This window comes from Miniopterus schreibersii (genome assembly GCF_964146895.1).
Source record: "Miniopterus schreibersii genome assembly, chromosome: 14".
NCBI lineage: Eukaryota > Metazoa > Chordata > Mammalia > Chiroptera > Miniopteridae > Miniopterus > Miniopterus schreibersii.
Window position 1 is genome coordinate 44553588 of NC_138114.1, and position 18506 is coordinate 44572093.

Sequence of the window (18506 nt, forward strand, 5' to 3'; positions counted from 1 at the left end):
TTTTAGTAATCCATGTGTGCCATGAGAGGAAAGGGGTGGAAAATCGCCGATCTAAGCGAAATGAAAGAAAATCCTTTATTACACAGCCTGTCAACTCTCAGGCCTTAGTAGCCAAAGTGAATTACAGCCATCAATATCTAAGGTGATGTCAGAGAGAGGAGACTCCTGAAGACAAAGTAAAAAACATTTCTTGGGAGTTATCCCCCACAAGGGCACTGGGGAGAGGGCTGGGGAGAGGGACCGAGGGGCGCTTGTACACGAACACTGTCGCTGGTTGCCGCACGGAAGGCGCCCTCAATGCTCGAGAACTGCAGTGTCTGGTGCGCAGCCTCCACGGGCGGCATCAGGCAGAGGCGCAGATGTCGGTGGTGAAGCCAGAGACTTCACACCGCAATGGCAAGAGCAGAGAGGTGCGGGCGAGGCACCCACGGTGCTCTTCCAAGGGACAGTTTTTTCTAACCATGCATAATATAGGCTTTTATATTGACAATGACTTTAAGAAACTCGGAGTTGGAGAAGTGCTATTTAATCTGAACTTTAGTTAAAAAGAGAAATAATTTCCCTCCGGAAGGATACTTTTTTTTCTTCCAAAACCAATTTTCTTCTAATAATGTTGAATAACACAAAAGATTTTTTATGTCTGGTTGTAGTCGGTATATGTATTCACACAAAGGCAGGCAGTTGGAGAGATTTCCATGCAGCAGAGAAATGGTAAAAATAGATACCAAGCCCAGCGGGTGTGGCTCAGCGGCTGAGCACTGACCTATGGTCTGGGAGGTCAGGGTTCGATTCCCGGGTTGCAGGCGCAGTCCCCAGTAGGGGGCGTGCAGGAGGAGGCCGATCAATGACTCGCTCATCATTAATTAATGTTTCTCTCCCTCTCTCTCCCTCTCCCTTCCTCTCTCTGAAATCAATAAAGATATATTTAGATTAGATAGATAGATAGATAGATGATAGATAGATAGATAGATAGATAGATAGATAGATAGATAGATAGATAGATGATAGATAGATAGATGATAGACAGATGATAGATGATAGATAGATGATTGATAGATGATAGATGATATAGATAGATGATTGATAGATAGATAGATAGAGAGAGAGAGAGATAGATAGTAGATAGATAGATAGATATAGATATGATAGATAGATGATAGATATAGATAGATAGATAGATAGATAGATAGATAGATAGATAGATAGATAGATATAGATATGATAGATAGATAGATAGATAGATAGATAGATAGATAGATAGATAGATAGATAGATAGATACCAAGACAGACACAGGGACAGAGACAAAAGACAGATGAAGAGATAAGCGCTTAGGCAGGCATGGCCATTCACAGTGTCACATTTCCCCTCCAATTTTTACATTTTCTTCTACTTTTTAGCTTGGTACAGTGGACATGGTAAGAACTTTAGAAAAACACCTGAATGTGAACACCTCAGTTGGAGGTAACCTACTTGTCAAACTTCTCTGAGCCTCTCTTATTATTTATGTAAAGTAGACAACAGCCACATCATAAATTTATTATGAGAATAACTCTAAAGTGCCTAGAGTGTTGGAGCTACCCGTGTCAATTCCCCAGGCCTGGGGTGGGTGCCCTAAGCACACGTGCTATCCCCCTCAGCACACTTTGCCGCGGGGGTGGGGGCGTGCTGGTGACCACGCTGTGCTGCTCGGTCCTCGAACTCCAGGAGCAACAGCACTTCCACACCCAGTCTGCCTCCACTTCCAGGCCTGGCACGGCAAATGCCCTCTGGCTCCTCAGCAATCATTTTTGAGGTTTGTCAGCATAACAATACAATCCCATGCCCCATAACAATGGCTCAGTCAATGACGGATCGAACATGACTGTGGTCCCATAAGGTCACAATGGAGCCGAAAAATGACGTCACAGCTGCCCTAACATCATAGCTCAACACATGTTAGTGGCGATGCTGACGAAAGCAAAACGACCGCCCTGACAGTCACATGAAAGTATAGCACGGACAAAATTAGGTACAGTCCACAACACCTGATAATAAATGACTGTTACTGGTTTGTGTATTTAACATATTATACTTTTTATCGTTATTTTAGAGTGTTCTTTCTATTTACAAAAAAAAAAAAATGCTGTAAAACAGTGTGCCCTGTCCCGCTAGCCTCAGCCTCATGCATCTCGAGTTTACTGCATCTCTTGATTACCTTGTTTTCTCTTGTGCTTGATTTAATCTCATATTTTGTGCAGTAACATGCTATACAAACTTGTAGCCTGGGAGCCATAGGCGACCTCGCACAGCCTAGGTGTGTAGCAGGCTACACCATCTAGGTTTGTGTAAACGCACTCTGGTGTTTGCACAACAAAATTGCCTAAGGATGCATTTCTCAGCACGTATCCCCATCATTAAGCGCCACGTGACCGTATCATGATGAGAAATACAGAATTTGTTGAAAGAAATAATGTACCTTCTTCATGGGCAATTGCCTTCTCCGAGACATACTAATAAACAGGGGATAGATGGGCTGTCTGAAGTGGGCTTCACATACATAAGTCATCACCCTGTTCTTGCTAATATCACATCTACTTCCCACCTTCTTAAAACAAAATCCCATAGCTACAGAGAGACTGTCATTTTATTTGGCCATAAAATGGATTTCTATCTGCTGTGCTTTTTTTTTTACTGCATATTACTTTGTCTCCAGAAGTAAAAAGAATGTTTCCAATAACCAGCTTTTGACATATACTTTATACCTAATAAAAATCACCCATTTTAGGAGTACAGTTTGATGAGTTGGGGCAAATGGACATGGTCATGTAACCTTCACCACAGAGACGACACAGAACATTTCCTTTACCTGCAAAAGTTCTTTCCTGCAGCCAGTAACTTTCTCCCATGCAAATCCCAAACAACCACAGATCCACTTTCTATCGGTTTAACATGGAAATCTGTGAACTTTTGTATATGGCTTATTACACTTAACATCAGAATCATCCTTGTTGCTGCATAGAGTATTGCAGTGATTAATTTTTATAAACTACAATTTGTTTATCCAGTCACCAGTTGACAGAGAGCCATTTCCAGTAATTACTTACAATGATTAAAGTTGTTACAAGCATGTGCATACAAGCATGTGCATACATCTACCTTTCATGTCTTTGGGGGAAATCCATAGAAATGGAATGGGGGACCCATATGGTATGTGTATGTGAAACTTTATTAAAAACTTCCAAACTGTTTGCCAACCTGGCTGTACCACGTTGCACTCCCACCAGCTGCACAGGAGGGTTCCAGTCACGCCACATACTCGCTGTCACTTAATACAGTCAGAATTTTAAATGTGGCCATTCTAGTGGATGTGTAGTGGTATCACATTGATTTTAATTTGCATTTTCCTGATGATTAATAATGGTGAGCCTTTCTTTAAAGTGCTTATTTGCCATTTTTATCCCTTCTTTAAGTGAAGTGTCTTTTCAAATCTTTTCCCACTTTTACTCGGTTGTTTGGTTTCCTATTATTGAGCTTCAAATCTTCTCTGTACATCCAAGAACCAAGACCTTTTACAGATACATCTTCTGCAAATCTGATCGCATTTTGTTACTTCACTTTTACAACAGTTTGCATTAAAAAAAAACCCAAAAGTGTTTTTTATTAAATCTAATTTATCATATTTGTATGGTTCATGTGTTTTCGGTCCTGTTCATGAAATTTTTGCCTATCTCAACGAAGGTCACGAAGATTTTATGCTAAGTATTCATCTAGAAATTTTACAGTTTTAACCATTATATTTAGCTCTATGTTGCATTTTTAGTTAATTTCTGTGTACAGTATCAGGGAAAGGGTTTAACTGCATATTTTGCATATGGCTGTCTGATCAAATTGTTTCAGCACAATTTTTCGGAAAGAATTAATTATCTGGAGGCTAAATTGGTGGTCACCAGAAGACCGGTATGGTGGCTGCCAGGCGACTAGGATGGTGGTTACCAGGGGCTAGAGGGAGGGGGACATGGGGAGTTATTAATCCATAGACATAAAGTTCCAGTTGAGTCAGGTGAGTAAGTTTAAGAGATCTGCTGTACAACATTGTATGTAATGTGTTATACACTTAAAATATTTGTTTAAAAGGATAAATTTCATGTGAAGCACTCCTACTACAATAAAATAAAAATAAAAAGAATTACATGGACAACTTTGTAAAAAAAAAAAAAAAAAGACCATATATGTGAGAGTCTACTTCTGGACTCTCTATCCAGTTCCATGGGTCTATATGCATTTATGCCTAAGCCAATAACACATTCTCTTGATTACTAGAGCTTTACAGTAAGACTAGAAATTAAGTAGTTTAGGTTCTCCAGATTTTTTATTTTTAAAAATTATTTAGCTATTCAGAATCCTGTGTGTTTCTATATAAATTTTAAAAACAGGTTATAACTTTCCACAAAAAACCTGCTGGGATTTTAATTGGGATTATATTGAATCACTAGGACAATCTGGGAAGAATTGACATCTTAATAATGTTGAGTCTTTCGGTTTATGAAAACAGTATATCACTCCACTTTTTTAGCTCTTCTTTAATTTTTTTTCTTCTTTCTTGATCATTTATTATGCTTTGAATTGAATTCTCATGAATAATTAAATTAGGACTTCTAAAACAATGATGTATAAAGGTAAACGAACACCCTTGCCATGTTCCTGATCTTAGTAGAAATGCCTCTGATCTAGTGCCTACTGGATCTTAAGTAACATGCTGGCTTTAGGACTAAGATATATATTTTTTATCACTTTTAGAAGTTATTCATTAATTCATCACTCTTAAGTTTTTTAACAGAAAAGGATATTGCAGTCTGTTGAAAGTTTTTTCAGCATACATGGAGATAATCACATGATTTTTTTCCTTAGATCTATTTATATGGGGTGTTATATTAATAATATTTCTATATTGAGCTAATCCTGTATTCATTGAATGAATCTTAACTGATCATGGCCTGTTACTTTCTTAATGTTCTATAGGATTATGTTTGCTAATATTTTATATAGTACTTTTGAATCAATATTCATAAATGATATTTGTTCACAGTTTCCTACTTTTGTACTCTATCAAAATTTCTTTTAGAAATTCCTGCTCAGTTCAAAAGCAGAATGCAAGTCAGCCACTTGCCCTTTTCTCCCACTATTGTTTTATACCTATAAACAATTTTCACCGCTATCCATTGACCCCATGCCTCCCAAGAGTTCTCGTGAATGGGAGACATTACAAAAACTATAATGAATGGAGGTGATCAAAAACCATTTCCTGAGGATCAGAAAGCTTGATTCGAAGATGAGTTATTTTGGAGGGCATCACAAGATGCCTTGGATTATTACAAAGCCACAGCAAAGAGTCTGGGAAATAGAGAAAGAGAGCTCTAAGCCAAAATAGGTTTATACTTAAGACTGAGGGTCGAGGGTCTCTATAGGGGTTCCACATATGCCTGTGTAGATTTACTGAGTAAGAGCTCTTAGCTGAGAGGCATTAGGGTCTGAAACCTAGTCCCATTCCTCTCAAAAACCCCTGAACCTATGGTGATGAGTCAGGCTGGAGGGAGAGCCTTTTTCTAATTTACAAAAAGGCACCACAGGGGCCAGCACAAGCCATGACCCTCAGGGTCCAATTCCTAACTCAAGAAGCCTTCCCCAGTATCCTATACTTCAGCGGTCTACTACTTCAGACCTCCACTGACAACTGGCGTCACATCACAGCCCTTGATCAGGTCCTGCTTTTATTTGTTAATTATTGTATGCATACAATTCATCTCCTCTTCTGGATTTTAAGCCCCTTATATAATTTTATAACAATTACGGTCCACAGTGTTAATAATTAAAGATTTCCTTTAGTCTAATCCATGTAATTTGTACCACAGTGCTGAGTGTGATCTTAGCAATCATGTGTGGGTACAGACCTCAGGAAGATGGAGTTTAGCTTTACTTACACAGGGCACACCAACAGCCCCACAGCAAGCCGACCGGATGAGTGGCAGGGTCACTGATTCTCTCCTGAGACATGCACTAAATACCATGCTAAGAAAAATCTCAAACCACCAAGCAATCTGCAAAGGAAAGGTCTCAAGTGTGTGCAAAATACGTGATAGCCTTTGGTGGCCCATAAAATGCTGTACTGATAATGGGTTAGGACTGAGGGCACAATTACCTGACCTTTGTTTCCCTCTGCTTGAAGAAATCCCAAAGGAAAAAGGAAGTTCAGAATATTTACAAAAAGGGACGCTCTTTCTACGAGGCAACGGAAGTTTGTAATTCAACCCGGGTTTGCAAACCTGAGACTTGACAAGTAAGATGTCGAAAGCAGTAAGCAGGGCTCACACATTTGCATCAACTAAGTGACCATAATTTTGACTTTGTTAAAAGCAAAAATTATGAGGCCTATTTAAAAGGCACAATAACTAGAATCTGATTAGCTAAATGTTAAAAAAATATATACCACAGAGAGCACCTTGTTTGGTGAACTCGTTATGAAGATTTTATATTAGCGTATTAATTGTTAGGCTCTAAACAATGCTTCCAGACTGCCGAAAGCAGTCTTTAAAAATAATAAGACCGATTTCCCTTTTCGTATTTGTGCAGGTTACTGTTTCCTGACTTTGATTTCCTACATTCTTTTCTCACATTTGTGCGGTACTTTCGCTGAGCAGCACGTTCGCGGGCAGCCTTTATGGGACACCCCACTCCTTTCACAGGTGGCGAAAGACGAGCCCTGCTTCTGCTTCCTGACTTGCCAAAGACACGTCAGGTAACTAGTCTGAACGGCACAAACTCCAAGTCAGTGAAATCTAAATAAACTTCTAAATAAGTATTAAGAAGTCTATTAATACTTAAATCACATTAAATCTAAATAAATACAATTTTGCTTTGTTCTTTGGGGTTTTTTTCCCAAAAGAAATGTATGCCCATACAGCAAAGATGGCAAAGGAGAAAAAGAAAAGAGAAAAGAAAAAAGCCTAGTTCTCCAGACTCTTAAAGACAATAATTGTGAAGAATATTGGGGTAAGATGACAGGGAGGAGGGGGATTCCATCCTGGTTAATGTCGGCTGAGCTCAGCTGCAATGTAAAATTTACTGTTCCTTCTCATTTGAAAATAATTATCTGTGTGTACATTATATTATGTTTGTTTTTTTTATTTAAGTAATGATCTTTTTCCAACTCTATTGAGCAAGAGCATATAAATGACACCAAATTGACCTTTTGAAGGTCTATCCAGAGTCTTCATTCCTTTCTGTCTCCTTCAACTGCTCCTGCAGGGGGATGATTTTGGAGGAAATTAAATTCACTGCATAAACCAATGTATTTAGCTAGTGACTCTGCAGGTCCAATTAACTCTTCTAACAATATGGGTGAAATGAAGTTATGATTATGTTTATAGCCAATTAGAATCGTTTTGATTGAACACTCTTTCTTGCACCTCATTTAAAGTTAAGAAAACAGCAATTAAGTGTATTTCATCCAATGGGATAAGACGCCTGGGGCGGAAGGGGAGGAAAAATATCTAGGTCATAATATAAAATGCATAACATCTCATGTATAAGCAGACTTATTTGCACAACTTTAAAAATATGTAAATTGTGCCTAACACACTTTGAATACATCTATGTTATGACTATCAATATTATTACTATTGCATTATGAAAAATAACATTACTGATGTCAGACAAAATTGTAAAAGTTAAAGGAACACACAGCTGAGAACCAGTAGACCTGCATCCTAACGTCAGCTCTACCACTAGTGACTAAGGACCTCTCTGAACTTACTTCCTTTGCCTGGAAAGCAGAGACAATAACTTCGTTTCTGCCTCTGAGAATACAAAGATATGTAAGATACAATTGCTGCTCTCAAATAATTTATAATACATCTTGGAAAAAAAGTAGTTCATGTAATAGATAAATAATTGTTTGCTAGATTTTGCTACAAAAAATAGTATCAACTTGTTGATCTTCATAACAACCCAAAGAGGTAGGCATTATAATTACTTCTATTCCACACAGAAGAAAACCGAGGTTCGGAGCAATTCGGAAACATATAAGACCTCTTGGTGAAGTAATAGAGCGAGCCAACTGCAAGCCCAACAACCAAGCTTGTCCCCTTAACTACCATATGACCTAATGACAAAAATGCTAGGCATTTTCAAAGCTGAGAAAGGTAGGATAGTTAATTAGGACAACTATACCAAGGATAGTTAGCAACGAGAGAAAATGCACATCACAAGAAGACGGTGAGCCAGTTTTAAAGGATGGGGAGTGTTTGGATGGGCAGAGGAGTAGATGATGGCAGTAGAGGAAGGAAATTCAGCATGGGGAGGCAGGAGGGATGGGGAGGCAGGAGGGAAGAGCCCAGATGAACTGCAGTGAGAGAAAGGCTGGGCAGGTCCATTGCAGAGAATATTGACTACCAAGTTCAAAACCTTCCAAGCTCCCCAAACACATGGCTCTGTTTGCCCGGTCCTCTACAGCCCAGCCTCCACAGTTGAGCTTTGCTACTTCCAGAAAGCAGCACTTAAAAGTCAAGCAAAGACTCAAATTGAAAACCCCAATCAAAGTCCCCGTTGGGCTACAGGAAGCCTTTGAACTAATTAGGCAAAAGTGCCCTCACCAGATGAGCATGTGGCAGTGGCGAGCAGAGCGCCTTTGCATGACCCAGGGAAGGCAAGCCCTGGGCGGTGGCAGCCCAGGTATGGGGCTTGACTGGTTCAACACCGGCTGATCGCGGTCCCAGGCCCACTCTCCACGCAGGAGCATGCTAACTGCTCAAAACTACATATCAGACCAGATCCCAATAAACAACCACATTCTCTGGGGTCACCCTTCATATTTACAAAGGTTTATATCATTTAATTACAAAGATCGTGTATACTCAAAGGTGTCAATAATCACTCTTGTAAATGTTTGAAAAACAATTACACAATATGTAATATGTCAAAATCAGTGATTCTGCTGATGAAAATCAATATTAAAGTTGTTGTTTTTACTTCAGAAGATTATACACAAATCTATCTACTCCATCATAGTTTATATTGAAATAAAATTAGAATCAATAAGGTGATTTGGAGCACATTATTAGCAGGTTATAAAGCAGAGATTCAAATGACCACATTTTATGTTCCTAATTACACTGGGGAAATGTTTATATTAGGAAGTAGTTTTCTTTTCTTAACTATAAAATTCTACTTAGAATTTGATAGCCAGCTATATGTTTTAAATGTATTTATTACAATATGATTTCAATGAATTCAAGGGAATTTGGGGGGGATGGCATGTATTACCTCCATAATTAAAACATGATTTCCACGCAATTCAGTTGAACATACACATTTATGTAGAACACATTCTGGGCTTAGCATTGTGATAAAATCTAGAGTTGCAGGAAATAAAAGGATAACATGTTGTTTCTTCCTTAAAGAGCTTACAATTGAGTGGGAATATAAAAATGTAAGCAACTACTTATATATGGCAGAATAAATTTACCATATAATAAAGTTCCAAGTAACAGATGTTGGTACCTAAATAAAAGAAACAACTAATGATTGGCCAAAGGGAAGGGACGAAGGAAAGAGTGGTTGGCAGGAGAGTTTTATCAGTCAGATCCTTATTTGGAAAGAATAAACATTTTGTTTGAAGGTAAGGTTTATTTTGTTTGTTTGGTTTGGTTTTTAGATCTATATATATATATGAAATCATATGGTATTTGTCTTCCTCTGTCTGACTTATTCACTCAGCATAATACCCTCTACATCCATCCATGTTGTTGCAAATGGTGAGACCTAATCCTTTAACAATAATAGACTTACAGAGACAGAAACCAAATTGATGGTTTCAAGAGGAGGCGGTGGAAGGACAGGTGAAAATGGAGAAGGGAAATCGAGTAAATAATTCTGTGATAAGTGTCTTATTATTGTTGTTCTTGTTTCACCATCTTCTCACTTGTTAAGGAAGAAATAGAGGCCTTGGAAATGACATTACAATGTGAAGTGATATGAAACACCACCCAGAGCAAACCCACTCTACCCCGTGCTGCCCCAGATAAACTCTACCACTCTGGTTGATTGAAGATAAAATACCTCAAAAAAAAAAGGCTGAGTCTATCTTAATTCAATAAAAACTAGAGAAATTGAGCTAATATAGTATTTTAAAACGTGTGACTAGAAATAAAGGTCACCACCACCCCAACTCCCCCGCTCCCGGCTGCTCAGTGGGGAAGCTGCTCCCATAGAATGTCCCTCGTGAACTAGAAAAAGCATCATTGAACTTTCCACCAACAGAAGACTGGCTCTAGAGTCCCTGAACCCACATGTCCCAGGAGAGAGGCTTTGGGGTGGACAATCTCCTTCAGGATCCTCAGCAGGGGAGGCTAATGTTCTACGAACCTCACAGGCTTCCGTGGACAGTATTTGTCCTTAGTCTTACAAAAATGTTCATGTTGCAAATATATACAAGCATGACAAATAGGGAGCACCAAATGACCATTAGGATTATAACACGGGTGTGAACAAACCAGCAGGAGAGTCTCTGCAAATAAAGACCCATAGAAATGCTAACATTTCCACCTTTCACTAGTAATAACAATGCATCATCTGGCGGGAACAGTTCCTTAAGCACTTTGTGTTCTCGGCTGGAATCACGTCATTAATCCCATTTATACAGTTAATGGGAAAACCGTAAATCCAAATTAAGGTCCTGAAGAAAAGTACTGAAATTAACGACAAAGGGGAATCATTTCCTGACATAGCTGTGGTGTGGCTTTGCCAAGTAGCACTTTTTGCGCCTGAACTTTACTTTGAATACTGAATCATCTACTCAGGAAACATACCCACATCCAGAGCTTTTGATGGGTCAACCCAGACATCGCAAGGGCCACTCGGGAACCCTGGTCCCTTGATAGGTCTCCTTCCCTATCCGGCCAGGAAGGCCGAGCCAGCTTTTACCAGTGATCAGGGCTGTGACCGTCGGGCCATCCCAGGCTCTGCAAGGTGATGCAGGTATAGTCGGCGACCCCCTGCCTGGGGAGAAGCAGTAGCACCCAACAGTGACAGCCACCTCGGGGTCAGACAGGCCTGCGTGTGCATCCGGCTCCACCAGCACCTGAGGTCTCTGCGCCAGCAAACACCTTATAGGTCACTTTTCCTTAGCTTCAAAATGTATGGGGAAGTAAGAAGGACTCTGAGGGTTAGCTGGACACTTTTTTATTAGTAGTAATAAGTATTGTAAAGAAAAAGGCAAGGAGATAAAGAGAGAAAGAGGGAAGGGAGGGAGGGGGGAGGAAAGAGAGGACCCCCAGAGGGTCACAGCTTTGCTCGGGAGCCTGAGGAACGACAGGCTAGAGGGACCCTTCCCGAGCCCAGGGTCTCTCCTCCCAGAGTCTGTCCCCTGTCCTCCTTCTCGGTCCCTGAAAGGTTCAGGAGCAGGAACGCTGCGGACCTGGACGGAGCAGCAGCCTCCTCCGAGGAGCCAGACCAGGGACCAGGGCCTGTGAGCCGCAGCGGCAGCTTTTGCTTTTCGATCGGGGTGATGGGGGGGGGGGGTGAGCAAGTCTCAAGAATACAGAGAGAGGGAGATGCTGCGTCTGTCTTATTGCCAGGCTCCCAACAGACAGCAGCTCTGCAGGACCACTGCATGCTTGCCCCGAAATTACAGTCCTGATCAGACAGGGAGGTCACAGCAAAGGACCCAGGGCACTGAGTGACTGTCGTCAGCCATTCTGCCCACACGTGACCTCTGCGGGCTCTGCAGGCACTGCGGGTTCCTGCTCAGCAGCAACAGGAGCTGCATTTACAGGCAGCTCCTCTCCCTGTCCTGTGCCCGGCGTGTCGCGGCACACCCGGTCCCCAGGGAGGCTCTCAGGCCCCGGTTCCCTGTGTTTATCAGCATAAAACAGGAGGCCTGAGCCTCTGCTTTGGCGCCACGTGCTTTGGTATGAGTAGAGTGGCCAGGCAATCCATCATTCAAAACCCTGGTGAAGAAAGCACTAGTACCAATTACACTGAGACGGGGGCATAAACTGGGACTGTCCTGCGCAAACACGACAGAAGGTCATCCTAAGTGTAGGACACGCTGCTGAAGCAGGGCTAGGGGTCCAGTTGGGCTCCACACTTTGGGAACCCTCACAAGGAGCAGGAAATGGCCTACGCTCTCATTAGCCTTCTCTTTGAAAGCTATCCTAACTATTTTTACCCCTTTAGAAAGGAAAGTGTAACATTTAAAAATAAAATATATTAAAACTATTAATATAAAAGTAAGCACTACACAGTTGTAGGGACAAAGCTGATACACTCAAAGATGAGCCCATAGTATGCGGCCGAGAACCATTAAGTTCTAAAATTAGGGAAACATCCGTCCAGTATATATTTACTGGCCATGCAGTATGTGCCGGGCACTGTGCTAGTAGCTGGAGATACAGTAATGACTAAAATAGCTTCACTCCAGCTATTACCCTCCGAGGGTAGGGGTGACTCACCAAGAGTCTGTGGCCCAGGGCACCCCGCTCTCCTCCGCTGAGGATCCCTGTCCTACCCCAGACCAAAAGGACTCAGTGCAGGGCCTTCTCTCTAAGAAGCAGCCATCTCTCAAACGGAGATGAAGAAGGGGACCTGCAGGCACTCCCTGTCTGTTTGCCCTCTTAGCTAAAATCATCTGCAGGAAATTCAGAGAATTCGCAAATCTGAAAATCTCCGAGTCAAGGGCTGCAGTCCTGGGGCCTGATTTGCATCCATGAATATGCAGCAACAGGAGCCTCGCTCGGGATTTCTGCCCTTGGACCAGCACCGGGCTGCGTTTGTGGCTGCACACTGTCCCTTGGGAAACGGAGGGACGGTCAGGAGCGGCAGGTCTCAGGGCTGCAGGGGTGGGAGGAGCCACAGCCACTCTCCCCCCTGCCATTTATTTTCTGCAACTGAAGCTCCCACTAGCCCTTCTTGTCTTTGAGTATTTTTCAATTGTTTTGAAACACAGAACCATAATAAGATATTTTCGTTTCCTGCAGCCTTTGAGTGATAGGAAGCAAATGATTTCGCTGTAAAGTGCTCCTACTAATAACCTTCTTAGGCTCAAACAGTCTCAGAGAAGCAAACGCCCACAGAAATACCGCAATCTGTGCGGATCTTAAAAGCAGAAGCGAATAGCTTCTACTTCAGAGGTTCAACAGAGATGGAGTTTCATTTTAGACATGAACAGCCAATTCTATTTTCATTGTAAGGGTGTGTCCAAGAAGCGGTTTTCTGAAACAGAAGTGAAACTATACCTGCCCCTCTTCTTTGATTTTGGCTGAAAGGCCCCACCCTGGAGAAAAGGCTCAGCAGCCCAAGCCGGCCACATGGATTTGGCATCACCACCAGCACCTCCATCTCCAACTGAGAAGTTCCCTCTCGGGCAGCACAACATAGATCATGTCACTCCAGCCTCCCTCTTGGATTTTGTGGATGGGGCCCAGAAGTTCCATCCAGAGTGAGGGGCATGGGAGCCAGTCTTTGAGGCCCAGGCTGGGCCTGGCCCTGGGTGACTGCCATCCCCAGGAGATGGTGCAGAATTTTCTTCCAGCTTCTGGGCTTCTCAGAGTTGAGGCTGGGACAACAGGGGAGATGTGAGTTAAGCCAGCCCTCTCTCTCCCCACATGACAGTCCATGAATTATTCCAACAATCATGCCCCTTATGAACATGTCCAGGTGGCCTGGGACAAATTGTGTCTTGAAAGGCAGTGCAAAACACAACATACCAGGCTTCAACCACCAGCATTAGGATGTTGCATGGTTATTAGTTTGTTCTTCTGTCACCTGATTCTGACTCCAAGTCCTCTCCATATGCTCATCAACATTCCACGGGAAAAATCATCCCCTTGCACATAAAAATGTGCCCAGCATCACTCATCCCCTTTTTCTCACTTTGTTTTTTCCCTAAGGACATTCTTTATCACTTTTTTTGTCCACTCTGACAAAGAATCCCTGGGGTTTGCATGAGAACAAAAAGAGGTTGGAGATTTAGTATGTGTGCATCTCGAAGTGTTCAAAATATAAAACCACTCACATATTCATTGCTCTCTTCTTCTAAATCCATAAATTTTTCAGCCCCGGTGTGATTTTGTGATTTTTCAGTGTCGGTTCTCTTTTAAATCATTTGCTCTCCCTCTGGGGTTTCCTTATTTCGAAAGATGCCGCTCTCCATTTCTATTTTACATCTAGCAATCTCTCAGATCGTGAGCTAGCAGGTAACATGGTAAAAATTCAAATGTGGCTCTTTCTTTTACTGAATAAAGAAGAGGCTGTGGCTCCAGCTACCTTACTCTAAGGGTAGCCCAAATGCTATCTGTCACTCAAAGGACTGTGTTGCTGCGTCTCCCATTTTTTTCTGGGAATGCCATTTTGGCTATAGTAAATAAAAGGATATGTATACGAGTGTCTATGCTGATCTTTAGACATCAAAGCATCCAAAGGCAATGTCATCAGTGCTGTCTGCAGCCCTCATGGGTAAAAGAAGCATACTTATAAATTAGCAGACGGCATATGAGTGCTGAGTAGAGTGATGATGTCACATAGACTCCCATCGTCTCTTCCTGGCTGTGATCACTTAATAAGCCACTTCAGGAGGACACTGTTGAAGGTGATCACCTCACAGCTATTCCTCCCAACCCTGCCAAATGAGACAGGACCTCATTGCCTTCGGCATGGTATGGCCAGATAGGAAGAGCCAAAGTCAATTGCTGATTCTTTTACTACTACACTATTGGAGTCCTGTTCTTTCTAGGCACTGGGATGACGGCCCCTATATCAATTTCATTAAATAGACTCCACCCCAAACAACTGTATATACACACGCACACACCTGGGCTCTGAAGGTCCATGGTGGCAGGGAGCTCTCTCAGTACGGAGTGCTCTGACCCCCAGCTCACCATTCAACATCCTGAGTAAACTTGAAAACATAGATCATGTCATTCCAGCCTCCCTGAGGTAAAAACTTCACCTGTGCCCTATACACCCTTTTTAAAAAATTTATCTTTATTGTTGAAAGTATTACCGATGCCCTCCTTTTTCCCCATTGACCTCCTATACTCTCTTAATGATCTGTCTGCCAGCTCTCTGAACAGCGAAGGTACCATGTGGATTTGGTATCTGCCCACATGGCCACGGTCTGACAGGTTTGTCCTGAAAAGTGACTGGCAAGCCTTCAAGCATTAAATCGCCCATTAACCTCACCTCTCTTGTTGCCCATTTGTGCTCCTTGCCCATATCTAGAATAAACCTATTTCTTTCTTTGTCCTGAACTGTCTCTGACATCTGGAAAACGAGCAACAGCTCTCGCGTGGAAATAAAACTTAAGTCAAATCTGAAAGGAACATAATTTCTTTCTCTGGAAAATGCATAATTTTCGCTCTGATAATCTCAGCTCTTAATTCTTTCCCAGAGAGACACATGACATGGATGCAAAGCAAGCTCGTCATGGCTCTGAGCGATTATGATGCTGTGGATGGGGCACTGGTGGGCCTGAGCCCTCGGTGCTGATTCAGCTCCGCTCCTCATACCCTGGCTCATTCTGTCTGGCCCACAAGCTCTCTAGTACTTCATTTCTTCTTTCATGAGTGTCTTGGTCTGCTAATGAGAACCACGGACATTTTTTTTAAGTCTGGTGGAAAGGTGGGTTAGAAAAAGAATTCCTGGAAGAGAACATCACAGGCCATTCACAAAGCTCTAAGGATTCAGGCTATCAGGGCTTGATGCCAGGTGAGAGACTGAGCACTGGATCCTTCTGAGGAATCCACAGAAGTGGCTGCTGGAGAAGCAGAGCTCAGTGATCATTAAGTGGCATCTGCCAAGACCTGTTCGTGAGTACACATGAGACTTCCCTTAGGGACACCAAAAACATCTTAGGGGACTTTCAGCAAATAATACCATCAAGAAAATGAAAACCTAACCCACAAAATGGGAGAAAACGTTTTCAAATCATGTATCTGACAACAGACTTGTTTCCAGAATATATAAAGAGCTCTCACAACTCAATAATAAAGAGGCAAATAATCCAATTAAAAATAAGCAAGAAATTTGGATAGTTATTTCTCCAAAGAAGATATACAAACAGCCAATAAGCACATGAAAACAATTGAACACCATGAATAATTAGGAGAATACAAATCCGAACCACTAGGATACCAGTTCACAACCACTAAGACATTATCATAAAAAAAGAGAGTCAACAGCAAGTGCTGGTGGGGATGTGGAAAAATGAGCACATTTCTTCATGCATTACTTGTAGAAACGCAAAATGATGCAGCCATTTTGGGAAACAATTTGACAGTTCCTCAAAAATGTTAAAAAGTATTACATATGGCCCAGAAGCAACTCGACTCCTATGTAATACCCAAAAGCAATGAAAACATGTCCACACAAAATCCTGTACATGAGTGTTCAGAGCAGCATTATTTATAATTTCCAAAAAGTAGAAAGACTCAAGTGCTCATCAATTGATGAATAGATAAATAAAATATAGTATATCCATAAATGGAATGCTATTTGGCAATCAAAAAGAATAAAGTATTGATATATATGCAACACTGATGAAGCTTGAAAACATTATGCTAAATGAAAGAAAAGCAACCAATCACAAAAGGCATATTCTGTGATATCAGTTATATGAAATATTTTAGAGATACAAATTACAATAGTGATTGCTTAGGGACTGGGAGACTGTTGTACAGAAGAATGAAGATTGACTGCCATTGGGTATGGGGTTTCTTTTAGAGGGGACAAAAATGTTTTAAACTTACATTGTTGTGATGGTTACACAATCCTGTGACTATACCAAAAAGCACTGAATTGCATACTTTAAGTAGATGAATTGTATAGTATGTGAATTATATTCAATTTGATGTGGGGTATAACACCTTGAAATGATTTCTCTCCCTGAGAGGGTCTTCATAGCCTTTATTCATTATTACGGTTACGCTATGAAGATTATGATTTTCTACACAATCACAGAACAAATAGAACCATGACAATTTCTGTTTCGTGATATATGTAGCTTGATTTAATGTACTTTTGATGGTCCAAACCTATTTGCAAAAGTTACTATCTGTTTTTATGTCACTGAAATAAAAAGGCATAACAAAATTCCTACCTACCCAGCTTTTGTACCAGAAAAAGACAGAGCAAATTCATATGACTCTTTTAGAGCAAGAAATCTGAATTTGTGAGTCTCCTTGGCTTGAGGGTCTTCTGCACATTTATTTTGCAACATTCGTGGGCAATCAATCAAGCCTGGAGAGACCTAAGTTCAAAATCTTGGGCTCATCGGCCACTTTTCTCTATGAATTCTATTCTGTCTCACGTACAGAGGCATTCCAACCCAGATGTACTCTCATCCCCACATTTAATCTTCTTAGTATTGGCATTTGCATTGATGGGATATTTTGTTACTATGACCTTCCCCTTCTCCCATCATCACCTTCCAAAATTATAGAGGCTAGTGGGTGGTTCAAGAACTATTATGTGTAACACATTTAACCAAAGCTTAGTGAATGTCCATTTCTACCCTGAATCCTGTCACCACCACTCACAGCCCCAGGTTCCCTGACTTATATACCAATTCAGCCATGAAAAAGAGCTCTGACCTCAAAACCCAGATCTTGGAAAAAGTTAGACTGGGCATAAAAGAAAGGTAGCATAGGGGCTTAAAGAAGTTCATTTCACTAAATCTTCTTTGCCTGTTTTCCCTTCTCTCATCAGGTATATTCTGTTAGCCCATGCAAAGGAGGTTACTCTTTTCCCCTCTACATGAAATGCATCTGTGAGCATCTAGAAAGATGCCAGGTGCTTGACAGAAATATATGTCTGACCAATTAATAAATGAATGAATTATGAATGGATAATATAAATGAATGAATGAGCCAGGGTAACTAGGGCGTCAATCCAAACTGTTGATATAATTTCTAAGATTTCATCATTAGATGTTGACAATTAAAATTACACAATCCCCATTACTAAAATTGTTTCTTTTTCAAGGTAATTTGTGTCAGGCAAAACAGACCCAGCTTCACATAATAGCTTCTCAAGACAAGGTTTTTCTTTGCCCGGAACTCAAGACAAAGGCCTCCAGGGGGCTACCTCAAAGACTCAACAGGAGAAACATTGCCCTTTGAATGTTTTTTCTTGCTATCAGGATGTCTGATGATAAAATTCCTTGAAAATTAAGGAAATACAATAAAACTATACTGAATCTGAGAGCAGACTTAAAGTTAAAGAGTAAAAATTATTTTGAGTCAACTCTTATCTATATTGATCCGTAAGTCTCCATTTTCATTTATTTTATGGTGCAAATATAATAAAGATTAGAAATTCCTTGCTGAAAAATGGTTCTAAGAGGTATGCCAAAGAGACCCAAATTGGTTTTTACACAATAGCTCGCTGAGATTTATTTGCTTGCCAATGTTCCTCAATTAGCAGATTCTGTTCCAGGTGGCGGTTCCCTGTCTCCCGAAAGCTTTAGACCTCAGA